Source organism: Mugil cephalus, chromosome 21 (assembly GCF_022458985.1).
Source record: "Mugil cephalus isolate CIBA_MC_2020 chromosome 21, CIBA_Mcephalus_1.1, whole genome shotgun sequence".
NCBI lineage: Eukaryota > Metazoa > Chordata > Actinopteri > Mugiliformes > Mugilidae > Mugil > Mugil cephalus.
This window is the reverse complement of record NC_061790.1, coordinates 10,459,698-10,474,294: the sequence shown is the minus strand read 5'-3', so window position 1 is coordinate 10,474,294 and position 14,597 is coordinate 10,459,698.

Sequence of the window (14,597 nt, the reverse complement as noted above, 5' to 3'; positions counted from 1 at the left end):
TGGCATTTCTAAGTTCACGTGCAATGATACGAAATCTTTGAATATTACGTGGAAATATAATACATACAAATATATAATAAAACTTACTCTTCCCACACAAATGATTATCCATGCTTGCTTCCATTTTAGACTCTCATTTCATAACTGCCTCTTCCACTAGTTAATGGTTTGCATGGTTAAAGGCACTTAATGTCAATACATACAACACATTTAGATGTGCATTTAGATGTACGACAAAATACGGAGATATTTACTCGGTTCTGATCAGCGTTATCTACATTGTGCGAACATTCATTTATATAAACAGTACAGGTCCTATGTTCAGTCGTTGACATCCACTGTTGACAGCTCTGCCAAATAAAACCCTAATAATATTATGTGCACATGTTGGGCATCTAGGCTAAGTGCTGTGTTCTTCAAAACCCATCGAAATAAATAATAAACGAATGACATGATTAGGACAAAAACAAGCATACATGAGCAACCACATTAAGCAGCATAATGTAAAGATATTTTAAGTTTTTACTCAGAGTACTGTGGAAAAAATGCGTGTGTGATATGCCTAACACCTCTCTCCGGAGGTGCCTGTGCAGCACATCAGGTGTTACCCGAGGCGACACAGTGTAATAGGCACCATCCAGATTCAAGTCACTGATAGAAGGATTAGACATGACTTGTGGCGGTAAATCACACATCACTCACAGTACTTCCCTTACTGTCATGGCTGATACGTGAGGTAGTCCTTTACTTTTTTTGTTCAATTGACAGATTAAAGGGAGATACGAGCTCTTTAAATCATTGCAAGGTAAAGATAAGAAAAGATGGTGTTGCTGTTAGTTAACTAAATAATGTTACATACATTTATCTTTTTGCTTCTTCACTCGTGCCTGTCATGCCGCAAACAGAGCCCCAGTGAGAAGAGGTTGTAAATGATGTTGTGAATGAAATAAAGAAAAACAACAGCTGTTTTCAAACCTGGGTTGGGACTCTACCAGCTAATAAGCTTATAAGATTTGAATAAGGGTTGAATTTCATAATTGTACCTACGGTAAATAACTTTTGCATGTGTATGAAGTAGGGGTTGTACCTTTAGTAAGCAGGAAGTCGACTAGCCAATCACATGACAAGAACAACTTGGACGCCACAGAAAAGACGGGTGAAGAGCTTAGTGGGTCACCTATTGATCAAGTGTGTGGAAATACGTCACTAAAGATGAAGCCCGTTCTGCAGTGATGTGCAGAATATGCACGTCAGTCCTGAAACACAACAAATGTGCGACTGCAATGCACACTCATCTCCTCTGAAAAGACACCCGCTAACGTTAGCAGGGGAACAGTCCAAATCCTCTTCACAGCAATTAACAACTTCGCCTGAGGTAACAGACAGAAGGAGGCTGCAAATCAACAATTTGCTGGTGAATTCAACCCCTTTTACGAAGAATAAATAAAGTCTACAGTCCCTCAATCCTTCTCTTCTTTTCTCCAGTAAAAGCTGCGCTAGTTTGTCCTTGCAGTCAATCACTTCCTATTTTAGACGGTAATCCTTCCTCTGAATGCTGACTTTCTTTTTAACGTGGAGTATCAGAAATGTTTTTTGGATTCTTCCAAGGTTCTTTTTGATTCTTCTTTAAATCCAGAGACAGCGATTTCGTAGAACCCACATTACATGACTGTGTCTTATTTTACCGCATTGGGTTTCACCACAATCCCACATTCTATAGGCTAATCTCCGTTTACTCAGGTAAAAAAAAAGGTTTTACCTTTTTAGCTCGGTTGCTTGTCGCAAAACACACCGCAACTGTAGACTAGTGCCAGAACATCAGCACAGAAAACACAGATTTACTTGGCGCTGACATTTTTTTACTTGTTGTTTCTGTGCTTATCGCACAAATCCATACATGCTAGTCATCACAGCCACAGTAATGAATGTTGGCAGCTCGTGTATTGACCTAATAAATTAACTCGGGGAAATATAGCCGTTGGAAAATGGAAACTAACATTTTATTATTATGTTAGAGTAAGTTTTATCAGCTTGAATCAAAATATATCTTGGATAAGACCTTGTAAACCACACAATGCTTGGTGCAGCGTACATTTACAGGCTTTAAAGCTGTTGATACTTTTTTATTTGTTTAAATATTTTACACAATAGAGACATAAATATGTGCACCACAGTAATACAGGTGACAAACCAATTAAAATCTAGTCACTTAGGCTGACGTCAATATTTCTTTTGGCCTAACTACACTAATAACAGTGTGTCCATGTATTATTAAGCAATCAGTGTGTTGCAATCAGGAAAATTAAGGGTACTGGGGCTCATCATGTCTGACCTAAAACAGAAATTACAGGGAGGCTGTGCGTAAATGCTCAAGACAGCTCATAATGACACCTTTTCAGGAGTACATCATTATAGATTTCCACGTCATTGGGATTCCTACACTGGAAGAAACGGTGATCAGATCATGTGCTGCAAGTACTTCGAGTACTTTTACACATTATAGGATCACCGTGCAACTATATACTGTAGATGGGTTTGTTGAAACTGTAGTGATCATTGTCTCTCCAGTTTATGATGTATGACAGTACGTGGTGTTAGAGGACGAAGAGTTTAGTTTACATTGTTGCAGCTTAAGGCGTAACCAATCAGCCGTCTCTGTGACACCCGGAGGACCTTTACACTGCTGTTAAAGGACTTAATTTGAACGCTAACATCTAATTTTGCACTTGATGGAATGAATCATGATGTTATTTTCTGTAAGAACTGTTTTGTAATGATGAGTGGAAATACATCCCATTAAAAAAGTCTGTACAGTCTGCCAACTCAAAATGAGTAATTGTAATGCATAATTCGCTCTGGGCTTGTGAGAGTGGTTTTTGTCCTGTTAATGTTGTGTGTTGTGTTGTGTCAATATTTGCAGTACGTACATAATTCAACGTTTGGTCAGACTTTTTTTTTTTTTTTTAATAATGAAATGAGAATTGTAAATACCATTGCTAAATAATTCAGAGTTCATATGAAAAGATAATCAAATCTTAATTTAATGCTGAATAATTTAAAATGGACCTCCCAGCTGGATGCCCACAGCTCCAGTCGAGGCAGATCTAATTTGTGAATACAATAATACACAAGCTCGACCAATTTAAAACCTGAACGCGTTCTTTTTAAGTTCACCAATTCTAAAATCATTCCTAACTTTAATAGCTGAGTTTGGGGAAGCAGTGGCTACGCTTACATGGAAAACATTACTTCAACCTAAATGAAATTATTCTGATTTGAACCATTTACATGGATGTTAAATAAAACCATCCAACCATCTTGACGCTACCACCATGTTTCTGTCCCTCCTGGAGACTCATCACATTACAAGATATTCACCCTATAAAAACATGTACAGAAAGACTGTATTCATTCCAGCCAGAGAGAAATTATTGGCTCAAGTCATCAGGTCATTCCGGACTGGATCACTCTGTTTTACCGTACATGAGGTATTCTGGTTTTGGGTTTGGTTGTTCTGCTTTTGCAAAGGAAGGCTTCCTTTGGGCATGATTTGCCTTTACAAGGAGACATCTAATGTTTCCTTGTACATTTTAATCTATATGCATGTGGGTTTAGAGGTCAAGGACGCCAACACTCTCATCCTCATTACTTTAGATCTTGCAGTCCAGTCTTTTATAGCTAGAAATGTCCCAGTATGGCTGTCCCATTAACTCCTATCTTATAAACTGTCCGCTTTATGGTTTGATCATTGTGCTGCATAGCGACAATCATAGCAAGTCTGGGATTTTTGAGGTTTCTCAAATGAATGCCCACCCTAGACTACTTAAAATCATCCTAGATGAAAACAAATGTCAATGTAATTTTCCATATGCCCACTAAAATGTTAAAATGCAGACCATGATAAATATTTTAGTCATCCTTTTGTTACTGCAGCGTCTGGCTTTCCCTTAAATAGGTTTAGCCAGAAACCTGATGTAAGAGAAGAGAAAGAGTCAAACCCCCCAAAATCTTAAGTTTTATTCCTTAAGAGGAACTGACTTGGCTCCCGTGCTTTGATGGAAAATTTTGCCTTGTCAGTCATTTCAACATGGCTGCCCCACGTCAAGCTGACACATTCTTTTCAAAATTCAGAGCTCTGGAAATGAATAGAAAGAAAAGTTAGGAACTAGCAGGGAACAGGTCCAGCGGGATGACAAAGAAGTCTTTTGTTGAAGAAATTGACATTTGAAAATGGGTGGCCACAAACTGAATCTGCCTCTTGTGTTTGTTGTCAGACAATGTGAGAGACTGTAACAATGTGCCATTTCATTGCAGAAATTAAAGTGGATACTTACGAGAAAATGCGTCAAATAAGAGGAGGTGGAGCGTTCGATAATGTTATTACATGTACAGTCTACCATATACAACCATACTTTCCAACATAACAATCAGCCATGAGTGATACAGCAGACATTATAAAACATGTGCTGAAAGCATTTGTAACATATAGCCAGCAGTCTAGCTTAACTGAACGTTGCATCTGAGACAAAGGTTTGTGAGGTTGCAGCTCCATGAGCCAAATTACACACCCATTATGTGGTATTGTAGTAGATCTCACGGATTGAATCATGTGTTTTCTTGATTATCATTATAGTTTAGAGCAGAGGTCTTTTCCGGCCAAGGAGCCGCAAACTGATGGAAAGATTAAGTAGGGACCCCCTACCTACTATATGTGTTGTATATAAAAGTCAATCTAGTGGTATTTATAAATATACATGATTATTATTATTTTGAATTCAATATGAAGCTATTCAAACAATGCACACGTTCAAATATTTTTTTAATTTTTTTATTTCAAACATGTGCAACAGTAGGGTGGCTGTGAAACTGCTGTAAACATACCTGAAATAAACATACATTCAAACTTAGGATTTCACATGGGGACTGAATAAGTTCACTTTGAATTTGTGGGGGGAAATTTAAAAATATAAGTACCTCCGCGGACACTTTAGGGGTCACGGACGCCCTGACGCCTCCGGTTTAGGGTACACCTTCAAGAAACTTGTATTAGCTTTGTTTTTTGATATATCATGAATTGTCCAATTTTTCTAATATAATGAAATGTATAATAATGCAGATGCGTCAGACAGAGTAAGATGGATATTGGTTCCAGAGCTCTGAAACTTGTAGTGGTTCTGATCGTCACTATCTTGGAAATACCCTGCAGATCCACATATGTGCATATGACAAGAGCAAGAACTAGAATCTAGGGTTTTCGATGAACTGTGAATTTTGAAAAGACGATCGCCAATCAGTTTAACATGAATTTCATGTAGATATTTCTAGTTGACCCCATTGCAGTTTACTACTGTATATTAAGTACCACACCGTAAACATTTCCAAGTTAAGCCTCAGCAGAAGATAGTTAGCATCATACTGATACGTTACAGTCTGATATATGTTGCATCCACCCCCACGAAATCAACACCAGCACGTGTTACTGCGGCTTTATCACACCATAATCCCCATTGTGCGCAGGGAAACTCCATTCAGTGCTGCTGCTGGTTTTACTGTCTGCTCAGAAAGCTTTAACTCTCAGAAACAGGCGGGTTTTATTTCTGAGAAAAAGAATGACATCTAATTCCCCTCGATTGCCCAGTGGGGGCAAACTAAAGCTGCTTTGAAAGGGCACTGATCTAAAGAGGCTCTCTGCGCAGGCCTATTTTCTAGTTTTGATCTATCTTTTGGTCACAGTGGGTTTCTATGATGGATTTTGTACATTGTTTGAGTTGACTGACCAAGCGCCTCGGCCCTCGGGGTATTACAGCACGCTGTTCTGGTGATGAAAATGCAGCCATTTTCTCCTTGACTTTTCTGATATAAAGCTATATAAATTCACACCTCTGCATAATTGTTTGTCTAAGGCGGAACAAACACTGACAGTTTAGCATGTCTCCTTATCTCGCATTTAAATGGTATTTATTCCAGCACCGCAAAAAAAAAAAAAAAAGTTCTGCTCCCAAAGCCTCAGTAGTACAGTCAGTTAAGTCAGGTTTTCTATAGCATCCTTATAAATCAGAGCAGAGCGTCTCATACAGAACTCTGGCATCCTTGAGACCAATGTACATCAATACTGACGCACTGGCAGCAAGTATAGTAGAAGTTGTAAAATATTTCTCAAAGCAGCTACTTTCTCTCAGGTTCAGTTATTAGCCATGTTGTTAATTTACAATCGTCTCAATAGAATGTGATGAATGCCAGATGCTATGATTCTACTTCAATGGCAAGTCTGCAAGTAGTTTGACTCCTTAGGTTGGATATTAAGTTGTGGACGGCCAAACATCAAAAGGAACCTTCATATTTATTGCACCAGTCTCGCTGAAGTTTGAGCAAAAGTAATAGATGAGAGAGGTGATTGTGTCTGCTTGTTGCACGGGCCCCAAATATTTAAAGCTTTGTGTCCAGTACAATTTCCTGAACGTTCAATTTCACTTTCAATGATTTAAACCCCAACCTCAGATGGAACAGGTTGGCCCGATCTGAGGGACTTACCAATCAGACTGAGAAGGACGGTGATGTAAAGCTTTTATAGTCTGTTCAGTAGGTAAACATGCCTGATAACACTTTAATAACACGATATTTTTTTATCGTTTCTCTCCGGTGAAAATAAATACATTCTTTCCGCTCATGTTAAACCCATGTGGGGTAAAAATCAGGTAAAGTAAACTATTTCCAAGATAGAACAAACGTTCCTATTCCTAGTGAAGGAATCAGTGGATTTTATTTAGCATCCACAGTCAATCTCCAATCTGATTATTATTTTTTTTTTCAGTTGGGTTGAAGAAATAGTGTAAAACATAGCCAGGCTTCACCTCAGTTTTATATAAAACGCCCATATATGTTTGTCCGAAATCATTATATTTATATGGGACGGCAGCAGTTTTTTGAACAAATGTGAGCTCTGTGCATGAGTTGTGTTTGAGCAACCAGCACATTTTGTTCAAAACAATAAAAAAAACAAACATAAACTCAACGAAGAAGGAGATACGTCGCAATCTTCGTATTTTTGGTCTGCTATTGGTTGCACCATTGCCTTTAAGCCTGTCAAGGTTTCTACACATTTTCCTAAATTTGCCTTAGGTTTTGAATGTGTTGGATGCTTTTAATGGCGGCAAAGATCTTGCCATGACTGAGTTATATAGACCACTTCATAAGAGCAAAAATGCTTCTAGAAAAGCTTGCAGATGATGAAAGAAAAGGCCATTTCTTGGACATCAATCAGACTTCTATTATTGGCTTTAGCAAATGTCTAACTATGCCTGTTACAGTTACCAACCTTTATCCTCCACATTGCTCTTTTTAAGCCTTTGGGAATTTTAAATCAGATAAATACTCCCAGACCAATGACACATTGAGGGATGGCACACTGTGCTGTATAGATGACCTTCACATAAAAAACAGATTTGATTCTTATCACTTAATGCTTCATTACTGAGAGCCGCAAAACAGAGGAAAATATGCACAGTGACACATAGCATGATATCAAACTCCATTACTGCATTATTGCTAGTCTAACTAAATTAAGGTATAGTACACAAAATTATGTCACACTATTTGTTATCTATGAAACGCATATGTTTAGATCTTTTTTTTTAAATGTTACGCCATTATATGTTCAGTCATATTTAATAGTTCAGTCATAAATTTAATAAGAAACAATATCAGCGATGATGTGGTGAATATATTTTGCTAACGACTAATTCATTAAGCTTATAGTTGTCTTTGCACCGCACTCAAACAACTGTTGGTTATTTAAACAAACAGTAGCCAAATTAATCTGTCTACTAAATTTCAGTGAATGTGAAGACTGTTGCAAAAGATTTTTTTTGGTCAGAATTTTGCAAACATTCCTAAGAAGGTTATACAACAGCCCGCTATAATACAAGGATAATCCTGTCTGATCACACACGTTTCAATTTGCATTTGCTGACAGGATTATTGCACAGCCGAAGACAGCACAAAGTGATGGTGTACATAATAGATGAGAATAATGTAAATACCTTTATTTCTGTGGAACGATTGTCTTTTCATTGCTTGATTCTCCGCTGTGTGGAGAATTCCTCATTCAGCTGACAAAATAAAGGATTTAGAGGAAAACTTCTTAGACCTTAACTGCACTTATGGTAGTTTTATGACTTTGTTTTTCTCATGGCGTTCCCCCTCTGTTTATCTAAACAGCGGTGTAGTTCTTGACGGAACAATACTGGTAATCTCAGCACCCAAATACTGAACCGTATATTAAAAATAAGCAAATAAATAAAAATGACATTATTTTATTCGCAGGTCGTGGAGCCACTGGATGCATTTTACCACAAGGCCTTTTTATTACATAAGATAAATTTCACACACCACTGTGATTTATATTTATATCAAAACATTGGCTGATTTTCAACAGCAACAAAGGAAGTGAATTGCATTATATTTTTCTTTGTGCTATGCACTGCACACTCCCACTACACTTAAATTAATTTACATTGTGGATTTGCCAAGAATAATTTCTCACATGAACCTTGCCTTTAACCCGCCTTAATTTTTAATCACTGATGTTTTTTTCTGTATGAACTTGATTCTCGTCGTGTCAAATATGTGATTCAATTGTAAGTATCTTTTTATTGTTGTTCTTCCTCTCTTTTGGGATTTATCAGAGCCCTGCCTCTTTGGTGTACTACTCAACAGAAAAAAAATACAGCAGCTTGTAGTTAACTGGGTTTATAGTTCAAAAAGTGCTTTTGGACCAAACTGTTAAAGGAAGGACTTGAGGAAAAACTAACTAGAGAACTCTCTGGAGAACTACACACCAGAGTTCCTCAGTTCCTTAGTTACATGAACAAAGCACCCAACTTACATCAACTCCAACATGCTATGGGTGGTAGGATGACTCACAACTGCTTTAGATTATATCATCCAGTAAACTTTTTATAGTTTATTAGGTACTACAGTGTATTGTTTTAACAGATCTATTAAAGCTGTAATAAAGTTTCTTCCCATGGTCTAAAGCGGGCAACTCTACCCAGCTCACCGTAAAACTTTGAGGTGGTGCTTGAGACGCATCATTGTCTCAAGAACCCTCCACAATCAGCCGTCATTTCCCTTCGCCCCGAATTCCAGGCTTTGTTTGATCAAGGGAAGAAGATACTATAAATCACTGTGACTCTGCTTGTCTGCCGTGCCTACCTATTTAGTTTAGTTTTCTCTATCACAGTGATTATATTCAGCCTAAAGGTACATAAAGGCATATGATGAAAGATGTGGTACTGATGAGGTTTATTTTACTTAGCCGATGTGGAGCAATGAAGAGTGGTCATGCCTGCAGGCCATGATCAAAGCTAAATCTTATCAAAGACCAATTAGGGTATCTGGAGAAAACACTGAGCAGAGATCAAAGACATGGGTGCGTTACATGACAGCCACTGGGATTAAAAAAAATAATAACAGGATCCCATTATTAGGATGAGCGCATTGGTTAATGTGGCTTTACAGAAAGAGATCCAGCATTATTGCAAGGATGGCGGTGGTGCCGCAACCATGTGATCAGCGAAGTAAGTACTATAAAGCTTTGTTATTTCCACGTATAACCTGTCATTATTTTCTCAAGGTGGAGACTAGATGCATCCTCCGCTGTGGGCGCTGTCATGTTTCAATGAAAGTCACAGCGGATCCAGAAGGACAGCCTTTTGTTACTGTCGTGACATCGCCTGTCCCATCTAATCCAGACGCACATTATTTGACGGATGAAGCAAATTTCGTAAGAAGTCTGCAAGCATGATGAAATACTAAAGAACAAAACAGAAGAAAGTGAATGGGGAAATAAAGGCAGGCCTGTGCCCTTGTGCTACAAAATACAAGGAAAGAACGTAACAAGACCTTCAGTGTAACACCGCTCCGCTTTGTTCCTTTAGAACCAGGTGTGCAGGTGAGATTTCAGCAAGAAACTAGTCAAACAAAAGAAGCTTTACCAAAAAAGGCAGACGTGAAATTAATGCTCCTTCGCATTTGTTTCTGTACACTACATTGTCTTCTAACTAATGGCATTATGTCATGGTAGTGCTGTTACGAGATTTTAATAAGTCATGTAAAAATCTTTAAATTCAGATTAACCGCCTTAAAAGTATTGTTTTTTTCTTCCCAAACACATTTGGTCTATGTAGATGGCAAATTTAGCTATTGACCAGTCTGAATTGATACGGCAACAACATATGGATTTTCCTAAACATCGACACGCTGGTTCAATCCAAAACAGATGGTAATTACCACTATGGCTGCATCCCTGCAATACAAGTCAGTGGTGTTTCAAATTAACATCTGGCTCCGTCATTAAGTCGTATACACAAGTGACGACGAGGGCCAAAATAAGTCTGCAAAAAAAGGTTTACGCCAAGTCATGTTCCTCTTCAAATGTGTGTCAAAGGCAAAGAGTGTTTCTAATTTACCACTTGACCAACACAACAGTGTTAGGATGTCTCGCATCAAAAAAACTCAGTCATCCATCATGTCTACCGTGTCAGATGGTGCAGTCACTGCTGCAAAAACAGATGTAGGGGAGATACAGGTCAGCAAAACGAGGTGAACGCCTCACATTTTACTTTTGACACAGTTAAACCTAAGACACCCTGAGGGGCTTTCAATACAGTTCTGTTTCCGTTGAACATTCCTCACAATATTTTATAGAGTGTAACCTGTAGAGTAACCTGCATCTTTAATGCATTTGCTGTTATGATTTCCTGTTTTATTAGTGCAAGTTACCTCAGTGTTACGTTCTCCATATAATATTTGTGCTCTCTACAGTAAGGTAAAACACGCATCCTATAAGACCTACCTCAGGGTCAGCTAAATGTTTTCTAATCAGCCACCACTGCAGTTAAGATTTGACTAAGAGTACGCAATTCAAAGTTATGGTTAAAAGTTGGCTGTTGGTATGAGACAATGAATAAATGATGGTCCGTGGTGTCAAAGTCTTATGTCTGAAACAAAGTTGTGAAAAGCCAAGATAACGGTCTGTTTCTGGGCTGTCCTGCAGCGTTGACACTTCTCAACTTTTCTACCAATTCATTCAGTGAGAGATCTCTGCTCCCACAAAAATACCCGGTTGACATGGGATTTTCAGGTCGACTCGTCTTTGGTGCGCTTTCACATCGCCAGAAGTCCCAGGTCTGACCTCCCGCTGTGAGAGCTGCGTGCCTGTTTTTTCTTCCCTCTCATATGTCATCGTGTTGACAATTTCATCATTACACATTTAAGTAAGTACACTACACAGCAAGATAAACAATGGACAGCATGGTGTATTTTTTTTTAACGCTTTCAGTCAGTTGATGTCCTGAAGAATGGACCGGTCAAACCTCCGCTCTTTCAAAAGGCTGCTGATATTTGAATAAATCACTGTGTCCTGCACAGAGCCCAATATCTGCCGCCAAATCTCCTCTTCTCCCCGGATGCAAAGGAGCTTGTGGATCTTACAGTCTTGCCAGTGCGCTGCCATGATCGACAAAAAAAGTGTGGGATATCACTATACAAGGTGTATATAAACAGAGTCACGCGTGCTCACCTAATTCACCTATGCGCTTCCATTAACGACTGTGTAACAACACATTTGATTTGTTTGATTGAAAAAAAGGACAATAATCTCTGCCGTTCAGAGATCAGTCTCTTATGTGAGTAGACCAAAACTTTGCTCTGTTTTTGAGCTGCTTGCAGCCCTGGAGCTTCTACAATGACAGAGCCTAACAGGCAGTACAGTGACAAAATCAGAATGTGACAGGCAGGTATATCAACGTCATGGTGTGAATTAGCAGGTCGACACAGCATTCCTGTTCACATCGAAGTCAAGTCCAGCCGAGGGTCAATTGCCGGGTCATTGCACCTAGGACGAAAAACCCGGGTCGACCCTCGTTATTTTTTGATTTTTTGTTCAATGTGAAAGGGGCTTTAGTGACTGGCTGTTTATCTTAGTGAACCAGTGCACAATAAGATAAATAGAAATAAACACATAAGGAAGTTCGAAGGACACACATAGGGGGTCCTTTTTGATTTTTTTTATTTTCACTTAGATGTAGTTTCTGTGTAATCTGAGAATTAAAATACTTAGAATAAAGTGTGGACCAGGATGACAGTAATCAGAATGACTGAGGAAAGCCCAGCTCATATGCCTGCTCGTAGCTCTTCCTAGTTTCCGAGCCTCCCTGCAAATAGTAGCTCTACCAGTTTCTTCTTTTGAATCATGGATACGGATAACTGGTACCTGCTGGTCAGGCTCAACTGGCTGTTGGTTATAAACACAAAACCTACTTGATCACTAATCAAATTGATATCAACTTAATACAAATGAGAACAATTCTATTAGCGTGAAAACTAATTTCCAAGTCACGCCTGTCAGACTTCCTGTGAATACACTGAGATGATATCATGATGTGCTGCTGAGATACGGTCAGGTATAATTCGATTATCTCTAGAAAAGATCATGTTCATTTACTGAATAGGCCAGAGAACCACGACATCATTTTAAATTAAGCTTATGATTAATTGGGTCTATACTACCACAATCACATACAGTAATATACATGACATGAGTTTGCACCTCAGAATGCTATTGTTAATTTATCATATGTGCATGTGAGTGAGAGGCAGCTATGCATAATGGTTGTTCTGTGTGTCGCTGCACGTGAAGAGCTCTGTCAGTGCCTGTCACAAGTCCCCCCTCTGAGCACATCAGCTGGCATGAAACACGGTGGCCACACTTAACGCACCACAACAGCTGCTGTCAGGCCGCCACCAATCAGTCTGCGAGGTCAGTGGATTCCATGAAATTTGAACCCGCCCAAGTTTCTCAGACAGCCGATAATTAATAATTAGATCCCAAAGGAAACGAGTTCTTCAATCAGCCTCCATTAATGTGCAGGGGGGTTGTGAGGGTTTGGTCATCAACTGACTGTGACTGATCAGGCGAAGAGCGTAATTACCATCAAGGGAAAACAGCCACTTGTTTTGTTTTGTCCACATCCTAACCCCCAACATCAAGATGAGACACATTTGTCACACCTAAGAGTGTGACTAATGACTTAACCGTCCTCTTAAATATTAAAATGGTTCACTGGAGTCAAGTTGTTAGAAGAGTTTGACACTGCATCACCATAACAAAGAATAATCTGCTTGTTTTTCTCAGAGCTACAACGAGTGAATATCGATTATCGAGCTTTCAATCTTTGAATTGCATTGTGTTTTGTGCAAATAACCCAACTATATTTTGCTCAGATTTGACCACTTCTTTCTGAATTTGTCGATTCCCTCATTTGTATGAAAGCTCTGCATGTAACAAACAGTAGTTCTTCAACAATCCATTGTGGACTGGTACACCGACAATCAAGGATATACTAGAGAAAAAGTAGCACGTCTCAAATTTCACATTTCATGCATTTTGGCACAGAGCCTTTATGGTATTGAAGGTAAACAGTGCAAGTTAATGTAGTGCTGTTATATGGCACAAAGCAGGAATCCCATTCTGCAATCCTGCAAATGATCCTCAACAAAAACACACATTTTATTTATAATTTTGATAATTTGGCCAATTACATAAATGCACCTGAAAATAGGGGACTGTTTATAAGAACTGGTTGTTATTACTAAACCCATTAGAGAATAGATGATATCCATACATAACACACATTCCTACAATGGTGTTTATCTTACAGGAATTAGTCTAGCGCACAGCTAATTTTGGATGGACAACTTTCAGTTTTCACCTTCTTACACTTGTAAATGAAAACTATCCAGGCTAGACAATGCATCAGCAACATCGCCGCTGCCACCAGGGGAACAATACAGTTGAACAAGAGCTCCAGTGACCCTGTTCCCTAAAAATAGCTTCAAAATGAGAATAAGAGTGAATTCCGGCCGTAGCCAATCCTTCTGCCACACACTGATAACCACGGAGGACGGGAGGCTCAGCTGTGCAGTGAAAGTGCTGAATTTAGTTAATCTACTCTTCATCGTACTTGTATCAAGCAATATCTGAAACAATCACTTCTCATAAACAGCTGGTCTATCAAGACACGGGAGGGTCAGGCATGCTTAGCCATGCACTCTCTCTCACTTCTCTCCTGTCATCCTATTAGTTTAATGCATTTGATGTAGATGTGGTAATAAGGGGAGGTTTTATGCTAAGATAGGAAAGGAATTGAAAAATATACAAGTCAAAAGTTTTAGAAAACTAAACAATATTTCTTTCTTTTTTTATTGAAAAGTATGCAGTTGAATGTCTCATTTTACTCTGAAATAAAAATAAAAAAGTGAAAAAAAAACAATATAAAATAATCATGAAATCAATATGTAACCCAAAATATACTCTAAACATTTGACTCATCATAGTAACCATCTTTGGCTGATTTAACATGTGAACACTCTTAAACTCTTGAAAAAGAAAAATCAAATATTTTTCAGAGAGTTTTTCACAATTTTGTTGCAGAAGTTCTCAGAAATGTGTGGCTCTTGTAGGTTTCTTTGCTTTCACTCTTCTTTCCAGTAAATCACTAACCAGCTCCATGGGGTTAAAGTCTAGAGACTGGATC